The sequence below is a fragment of the Lycium ferocissimum genome, chromosome 8, assembly GCF_029784015.1.
Source record: "Lycium ferocissimum isolate CSIRO_LF1 chromosome 8, AGI_CSIRO_Lferr_CH_V1, whole genome shotgun sequence".
NCBI classification, from domain to species: domain Eukaryota; kingdom Viridiplantae; phylum Streptophyta; class Magnoliopsida; order Solanales; family Solanaceae; genus Lycium; species Lycium ferocissimum.
In genome coordinates, this window is record NC_081349.1 from 17,228,800 (window position 1) to 17,238,771 (window position 9,972).

The window sequence follows — 9,972 nt, forward strand, 5'->3', positions numbered from 1 at the left end:
CTGCGTGCCGAGCAGAATGGTACGAGTTGTAAACATAAAGACGCCTGTCAAAAATTTTATTCATTAAAAAAAGAAAAAAGAAACAGGAATCAGAATATCAGTAAACATGTATTTTTTGTAATATTTAAAAGACAAGTGTTAACCAAAAATACCTGTCCAAGAATGACAAAACAACCAACACCCAATGATTTTCTTCTTCTATGTTGAATGGTATTAGCACATTGTCAACCGTATGTCATGGCACATACGCAAGTAGTCTGTGGCCCTTGACATAATCGATCAAAGTAGACTCTTCGTTGGCAACATCGGTCTGTGTTCCGACGTTGTGGAATGCGTGATAACAAACATCAAAGTGCTGCTTGAAAACACAATCAACAGTGGTGAAAGTGTAGTTGTTGTTCATGTCATATTTTCCTTTCTTCCGAAAGTAGTAGAATATGACGTCAATATGCTGAAATGATTCAAAAATACATGGGTTAACTTTAGATATGAATTAGTACATATTTTTGGTAATTAAAATTGTTATAAAAATTACCTCGTCATTCCACAACTGACCATCCATTGACAAAAGGTAAAACCAGTTCTTATCTTTAACAGTTGTGACAACAAAATCGTATTGGACACCATCCTCGAAAGCTGCCATGTTTTTCCTGTAATGATCTTCATAATTTTTCCTGGAAAAAAAAAAAAACACAAATACATTATGAAAAAAGGGACACATTCATAATTATTCCAAAATATATAAAAACCTTACAAACATACTTGGCATCATGCCTTTTGAGCATTCCCTTGTTAAGTCATTCACAGAATTCTTCAAATACATCGAGGTCCAACGCATCAGTAATGGAAAATTGATGAAAGGGGTGTTTCTTGTCAAACAAAGACATTTGTTGCTTGCCCGAACTGCTACCTGTGTATTTGTGGAAAAAAAATCACAGTTGCTCCACTTTAAAAAATGTACATTGAAAAAGAAAAAGATGTAAATACATACCAAATTCTGTGCACCATGGTGAGGTCTGGTATTTTTCGGGCCGTATAGTCCGAGGAACTGATGGATGAGGAATTATCTCTTTTCCAGGAGTTTGACTTGGCCAAGCTTCGTCGGGCAGATACCACTCAGATATAGGTTGCACGTCACAAACTTTTGCACCAGGATCCACAAAATCATTAAAGCTAGAGTTTCCCACATTCTTTTGTGGTGTAACTTGTTCTTTTGGATGCTCTTTTGCTATATCAGCCAATACCTGTGCAATAACCTAACAAACACAAACATCCTTCGAACTACGTTTCAACTCCCTAATCATCAGACATTTAAACAGATGACACTGAACCTCGGATTCAACCGGCATATCCAAATATTTACCAAAGATAGTGTTCTCAAACATCTCAAACTGTTCATCAGTAAGTTTGTCCATCAAATCATCTCTGATTTTTTGATTCATGTATGCTTTAATACGTACTGGAGCAGTTGGAGGACGTTTCAACATGTATTTAGATCCCTGAAAAATAATTAATAATATGAGAACAAATACACATCGTATACTAAAAAATACATATGATTGAATATTAGAAAAAACACAAAAAAACAAATTACTGGTTCTTAAAATTTAAAAACTACAACGCAAAATAAACCTACATACTTTAGAAAAAATGTTCTCATAAGAAGCAAGTTAAAAAAACAATCAAAAATACATAAACAACAACACATATATATATTTAGACCTAAGTTTTAAGGGAAGAAAAATAGACATACATATAATGAAAAAAATCTGTAAAATCTAAGAAAATACTGGATGTCAACAAATACATAAATACACAATAAAAACTGAAAAATACAACATATATCTCACAAAAACATACGAGTCTCACAACTAAAAAAAAATCAACACATACATTCATATAGATAAACGTATGTGTTTAAAACATAAATATAAACTGAAAATATGATAAATCTGACATCAACATGAAAATCAAAAAAAGAATAATCAAAACATACATTCATAAAAAATTACGTATGCGTTCAAATACATAATCAAAAAATGAAAAAAAATTGAAAAAATACTTGATTCTTCACTGATAATTTTGCTGCTGGTAAATGTTCATCAACAACAACATTCTTCCCCCTTTTAGCAGAATCAACTTCAGATGTATTTCTCTTCTCTGGTGTTGTAACAGAAGCTTTTTTAATCTCAGAAATACGTAGTTGAAGACTCGCTTTTCTCTTAGGATCATGTATTTTCTTTGATCTAATCTTAGCATATTCTTTCTCAGCAGAAGCTACATCAACATTGAGTTTTTGTTGAGAAATACCCAAACCAAAGGTCGGAAAATCTAAATTTTGAACACTATGTGTTATACTTCTAGTTACTCTCCTAATAGGCGTGGTTTGATAAGCCACTAGAAGAATGATTTAGTGATTAACACCTGAAAATTAAACATTGATTTAAGTTAAAATTATAAGAACAGTAACATTAAAAATGAAAAATACACAATATATATCTATATATATATATATATATATATATATATATATATATATAAATACTTACACAAATACACAACCACCCGAGAATTTAGGGCACAAAATCGTGGTTGAATCGTGGATGGAACGTCATTGAAGATTGAAAGTAATGGGAAAAAACTGAAGAGAAAAAAAGGGCTAAAATTTTAAGTAATTAAAGAGAGAGAATCCTAATTAATGTGTGAGTATGTAATTGTACCATTAAATGGGGGAACAGGGATTGGGCAACGTGATTTTAGGTGTATTTGTGTATGTTTTACCTTTTTTACCATGGTAGCTATAATTAGTAATATTGAAAAGTTTTAAGTTATTATTAATAATAAAAATAAATGGTAGTTATGTTCATTAAATATGGTTAAAAAGAAGCTATGGCAAGTAATTTTTCCTTGATGTTATCCTTAATCTATTGGATCCGAAACTCTTGATTGCTTAGTGATATTAAGGGGAAAAGGATGTTTGGACACTAGAATATGCATGCAAAAGCTCAAATTTTTCATTTTTTTGCGCGGAGTGCCCTTCTTTTGGGGTGGTCTTTAAATTTTGCCCCTCATATTTGTGGTCTTTAAATTATGCCTCATATTCTTTGGTCTTTAATTTTTGCCCTTCGCGTGCAACTTTGAGCTTTCGCGCGGATTACGAGTTCGAACCCCCGTCAAAAATTAAATTAAAAAAATTGCAAGACAAGGTTTGAAGTCGCGTGTATGCCGGACCGCATGCTTTTGTTAAGGAATTACAAATTTTATGCGGACCGCATACCATGCCTTATGGGTAGACTTGGCATAAGTATGCGGTCGCATAACTTTGATAATTCCTTCACAAAGTTATGCGATGGGGCATACTTTTAATGGGCAAACTTTTATGCGGACCGGCATAACTTTGTGAAGGAATTATCAAAGTTATATGGGACAAGATACCTTATGCCAAGTCTACATAGCAAGGCATAAGATGTCGGGTCCCAAGATAACTTTTGATAATTCCTTCACAAAGTTATCGGCGGGGGCATACTTTTAATGGGCAAACGGGCGCGGACCGCATAACTTGTGAAGGAATTATCAAAGTTACGCCGGACCGACATACTTATGCCACGTCCGCCCACAAGGCATAAGTATGGGTCCGCATAACTGGTAATTCCTTAACAAAAAAGTATGCCGGTCCGGATAGCGAAATTTAAATCTGCCTTGCGAATTTTTTTTTAAAATTTTGACTGCGCGTGGGTTCGAACCTGGAACCTATGGGTGTTAGCCGAAGGGCAAATTTTAAAGATTTCAACTATGAGGGGCAAAATTTAAAGACCACCCCAAAAGAAGAATTGCCCCAAATTTTTCACACCAACTTAATGTTGGGCCCGTGCTCTCGCCTATCTAGTTTGTACTATTCTCTACTTTGCCTTCTCTATTGGGATTACACGGTACCATCTTCCCTCTGCTCTGTTTTCTTTTACTCCTTCCGTTTTAATTTATGTGAATTCATTTGACTGGACACGAAATTTAAGAAAATATAAAAGATTTTTAAACTTATGATATAAAATAAGTCACATATATTTTGTGTGGTTATAAATCATTGCATAAAGGTAAATTGTTTTCAAATATAGAAAGAGATCATTCTTTTTTACACGGATTAATAAGGATATGAATTCACATAAATTGAAACACAGAGAGTATTTTTTTTTCTTTTCTTATAATTCATCTCGAATTTATAATTTTGTTCGGGCTGATGTGGTTAATTGTGAAAACATCAACTAAAATCTCCTCTTATAGACTTGTTAATTATATATATATATATATATATTATTTTTATATTATAGAAGTGACAGTTGAGGATGAACACATGCATAAAATTTTGTACTCTTTGCTATAATAAGTTTTTATTACTTTTATACCCTTATCTTTTCACTAATTCCTTTTGTGTCACATGCCCTTTCTCATATTGACATGTGTATTCCGTCCTCATGCATTTGAACCATTCCACAAAGACACGTGTATTGCAGTTTATCTTAGATGCCGTTTGGACATGATTTAAAATCATGAGATGAAATTATGATTTGATTTTAGTTGTTCACTTTTGACTTTTCACGTTTTTTAAGAATTAATAAATGAAGTACTCCCTCCGTCCCATGTTACTTGGCCACATTACTTGACTTTTCACGTTCTTTAAGAATTAGTAAATGAAGTACTCCCTTCGTCCCATATTACTTGGCCATGTTACTATACTTGATTTTTCACGTTCTTTAGAATTAGTAAATGAAGTACTCCCTTCGTCCCATATTACTATACTTGATTTTCACGTTCTTTAAGAATTAATAAATGATGTACTCCCTTTGTCCCATATTACTTAGCCACATTACTAAAAATATATGTCTATTTTTCTTTTGTATAATTTTCTTATTATATATAAACGCCGAAGGTGGCCGAACACAACAACAATAAGTTGTACAAAAAGCAACTGAAATTGAATTCTAAGCAGGGACTATGTATATTTCAGAAGTTGAACATTAATTCTACCTCTTGTGTGTTTACTTTTTTTAAGTCCCCACGGGTCCGCAGTGTCTTAATTGTCCTTTCATTTCCTTCATTTGGTATATACTCCCTCTATCTCAATTTAAATGTCTATATTTGACTAGACGCGGAATTTAAGAAATAAAGATAGACTTTCAAATCTTGTGGTTCTAAATTAAAAATGTGCATAATATAATAAATATCCTTTGAATCTTGTGATTATAAACTTGACATGTAGGATATTTGAATTGTCAACTTACTAAATATAAAAAGAGGCGGACATAACCAAAATAAGATAATTTTTTTTATTTAACAAACGCCCAAGGTGGACGAACACAGCAATAATAAGTTGTCCAAAAAGCAACTGAAATTGTGCTCTAAGTCGGGATTAACATGTGTACATTTCAGAAGTTTAACATTAATACTACCTCTTGTGTGTTTACTTTTTAAGTCCCCACGTGTCCACAGTGTCTCAATTGTCCTTTCATTTCCTTCATTTGGCATATACTCCCTCTGTCTCAATTTAAGTGTCTACGTTTGACTAGACACGGAGTTTAAGAAATAAAGATAGACTTTCAAATCTTGTGTTTCTAAATTAAAAATGTGCATAATATAATAAAATATCCTTTGAATCTTGTGATTATAAACTTGACATGTAGGATATTTGAATTGTCAATTTATTAAATATAAAAAGAGGCAAACATAACCAAAATAAGATAAATTTTAACAATAATTGAGAAATTAAGGGGAAAAATGAGAGGAAAAGAAAAAAAAATATGGAGACTCACTAAGAAGAATCGCAGTATCCTTTGCAAAATATACAAACCATAAGGACTAACTAAATTGAGTAACTAAATTAATCATGTTAGGCCCGGTGCATCGCACGGACATAGGAGTTTATGGAGGACGAACAAGGGCATATTTGAAATTTCCAACATTTTAAAGGGCAAAAATAGGTGACTCTTTGTGCCTTTTCAAAGACACATGTGGCTACAATTGATTTTACCCAATTGGAGTCTCATCTAGACTTCTTCTTCTCTTCCCAAAAATATAACCTGTTCCAGAATTGCTTCTCATTCTCACTTTCTCTGATTTTTCTGCGCTTCTTTTTCCCTTTCTGTTCTATGTCATCTGTTCTTAGTAATTTATGGTTCGTTTTGATTTCACATGTGTTGCATGTTGGTAATTTCTCTTTCTTACTATTTTCATCAAGGAGTTGGAGATTTTAATATTGGGTATTGAAATTGAAATTTGAGAATTTTCAGAAATGGACAAGTGATGACTCCACCTATAGAAACTACTCAATAGTGATCTTTTTCAATTCGGCTCTTTTATCTCTTGTTGGGATAAAAATAATTATTTTCTTTCAGGTGACATTTGTGCATATCTAGTATGACGGCGTAAATTTCTGCCAGCATTTCGTTGGTTGACATTCCTTTGAGGGTTTTTGCTTTCATTCATACCTGTTTCAAGTAGTCTATTTAATTAATTTTATAGGTTAATATAATCTGGAAACAATACATTTGAAACATATTTCTTTAACACAACTATATATGATCGAGACAGATATTGTCCGGCAAAATTCACTTTAATTAGCCAGTCTTTAAGATTTGTATTTTAAAAATAATTTTTAAAAACATTCTAATTGTTATTAGATATAGCAACATATACAAAATGTATTTTATGTATCATCACTTTAGTTATAATTAAACAATAGAGTTGATGAAATTAAGTCTTTGAGATGGAAAGATTCAGACTTTTTTCTCATTATCATGACAATGAAAGTTGTTCATCGATGTAAAAGAAAATTAGTAAGAATATGAGGGAAAATTAATATTTTGATTCTGAATTTTTTCTTTTAAATTCTTTAATATTTTATATATATACAAACGAGTTGATATCCATTTCAATTAAGTAATGGCTATTTCAGATCCAAACATAAAAACTATTGTTGTATATATTGGATTTTTTAAAAGCAAAACTAATAAAATATTTTTATTAAATTAATTAAAAAATATATTATAATTTTTTATATTAACAATTATAGATAAAATAAATTGTTACAAAGAAATCAAAATTAGAAAGATATATGTTATATCATTAATCACCAAATTTTAATTCTGAAATGAAAATATAAAGTAATACATTTTATAAATGTAAAGAAACAATAATTACAAATTGCAAAGGAGAGTAAATAAGTAAAGTATTGACAATGAAGGAAAACGGGAATAAAAGTCACTCTCTCCCTTCACTTTTATTTGTCGACGTTAACATATCAAGAAAAAAAAATCTTCTTATTTTACCCTTCACATTAATTATTCATTTTCAAATCATTTTCTGAGGCTATTGAGACTATACACCAATAAATATGGATATTATAATAAAATATATACTTTATTTATTAATTCTCAAAGAACGTGAAAAGTCAAAAGTGAACAAGTTATGTGTAGGAGAATTTAAATAACTTTTGGTTCAAATTTGTATTGCTATTGTTCGTCCTCTCTTTACGTTTAAAGTATTGACAAAGAAGGAAAACGGGGATAAAAGTCACTCCCTCTGTTTACTTTTACTTGTTCACGTTAACATATCAAGAGAAAGAAACTAATATGGTAATTATTAATTAGTATGAAGCTTCAATTATGTTGATTGTGTATAAAGATAACGACTACGCATTTATTATACATGTACATATTTGTATATATGTCATTCTTTTTCTTGTATTCCTTTATTTATCATGGGGACCATCAAGTTAGGCAACGCAAGAAGAGTGGGGAGAATCATGCAGAAGGGGCTGGCCATTAATTTCGATGGAATTAATGAGTGAATATTTGTGTGTTCTTATTATTAATTTTACCCTTTAATTACTCATTTTCAAATTATTTTCGAAAGCTATTGAGACTTACACAATTAAATATGAATATTAATAAATGTGTCAGAGAATTAAATTTGAAGTGCATGCGTGTATATATGAGAAGAGATAAATATTCAGTACTATAACATATGACCACGTGGGATAAAAAAGTAGTTGGTTAAAATGTACAATTTATATAGATTGTGGTACAAATTTCTATTGTTGTGTTAGTCCTCTCTTCACACTTAGATATATTAGAAATAGAAAAGAAGAAAAATATGGAATAGAAAAGTAGACATATATTTTTAGTAATGTGGCCAAGTAATATGAACTAAGGGAGTACTTCATTTTTATTAATTCTTAAAGAACGTAAAAAGTCAAGTATAGTAATGTGACCGAGTAATATGTGACGAAGAGTATACTTCATTTATTAATTCTTAAAGAACGTGAAAAGTCAAGTAATATGGCCAAGAAATATGGGACGGAAGAAGTACCTCATTTATTAATTCTTAAATAACGTGAAAAGTCAAAAGTAAACAAGTAAAAGTGCACGGAGAAAATAAATATGTGTCGGATAATTAAAATTGAAGTGCATACATGTATACATGGGAAGGAAATAAATATTCAGCAAAAACGTGAAAAGTCAAAAGTGAACAAGTAAAAGTGCACGGAGGAAATAAATATGTGTCGGAGAATTAAAATAGAAGTGCACACGTGTATACATGAGAAGAGAATAAATATTCAGTACTATGACATATATTCACGTGAGATTTATTAATTCTTAAAGAATGTGAAAAGTCAAAAGTGAACAAATTAAAGTGCACGGAGGAAATAAATTTGTGTAAGAGAATTAAGATTGAACTGCATATGTCTATACATGAGAAGAGAATAAATATTCAGTTAGAACACGAAAAGTCAAAAGTGAACAAGTAAAAGTGCACGGAGGAAATAAATGTGTCGGAGAATTAAATTTGAAGTGCATATGTTTATACGTGTGAAGAGAATAAATATTAAGTACTATGACATATGTCTACGTGAAATATAAAAATAGTTGGATAAAATTAATAAGTTATATTCTTAGAGATACTGACATTAATTGAGTGTACAATTTGTGAAGCTCATGGTACAAGCTGGAGGAGCGGTGTTCGTCCCTCCTCCACACTTATATATAATAGAAACTAGATGGAGCATGGCCCGTGCTCATGAGCTTTGATTTGGAAAAGTTTGTTCCATCGCATCTTTCGGATCCAACAGATTAAGGATAACATCAAACAAATTTTGCACAGATACAGTTTAAGATAAAGAAAATAAGAGATTAAGGTATCCACTTATTCAGTATTGTTGGGACCCTAGGCAGCCCAAAGCTTGTGAACTTTCATTTTCACGCTCAGTTCCAAGATATGCACCCATTCAATAGTTCAAACTGATATTGATATGTGAACGTATAATAATTCATGTACATATAATAAAAATTGATACATCTAAGTTAACATTTAAGAAATATCGCATGGTAATTCTAGATATACTTTACATGCATTTTGAAACAAAATTCCACTCGTCATTCTTTACATCCACGGCAGCACATACCATTACATGCTAGTGTGGCATTTTATACTGGTGATGCATCCATGACGTGTTTAGTGTTTTTTTTTTTTTTTTTTTTTTAAGACTCCTCCACAATTTTTGACACGAAAAAGGAACACTTGTAAAGTTATTAAGGGATGATCGTCAGTACTTACATTTCAAACAAAACAGATAATATACAGAATAGACATCCTTGGCAATGGGTGAAGAATAACAAAGAACAGATGGAACACCCTCAGTATATTTCAACATCCAAAAAACTCAGTTTGTGTACTTGAACACGAAAAAATGATAGATGACTATGATTTCTCTTCTTTATCTAAATCAAGTTTAGTCGTTTTAGCTTCACATATTAACTCAATAAGAGGTTTTGCCGTATTTTTTTAGTATAGTGTAGAAAAAAGAAATTCACAGGTGTGGAATCAGCGGTCTTACTACAGCAACTCAAATAGCATAATAGGAGGAGAAAGATTTATCCTACAACCTTCTATGACTGCTAGAATGAGCAATTACCAGCAAGA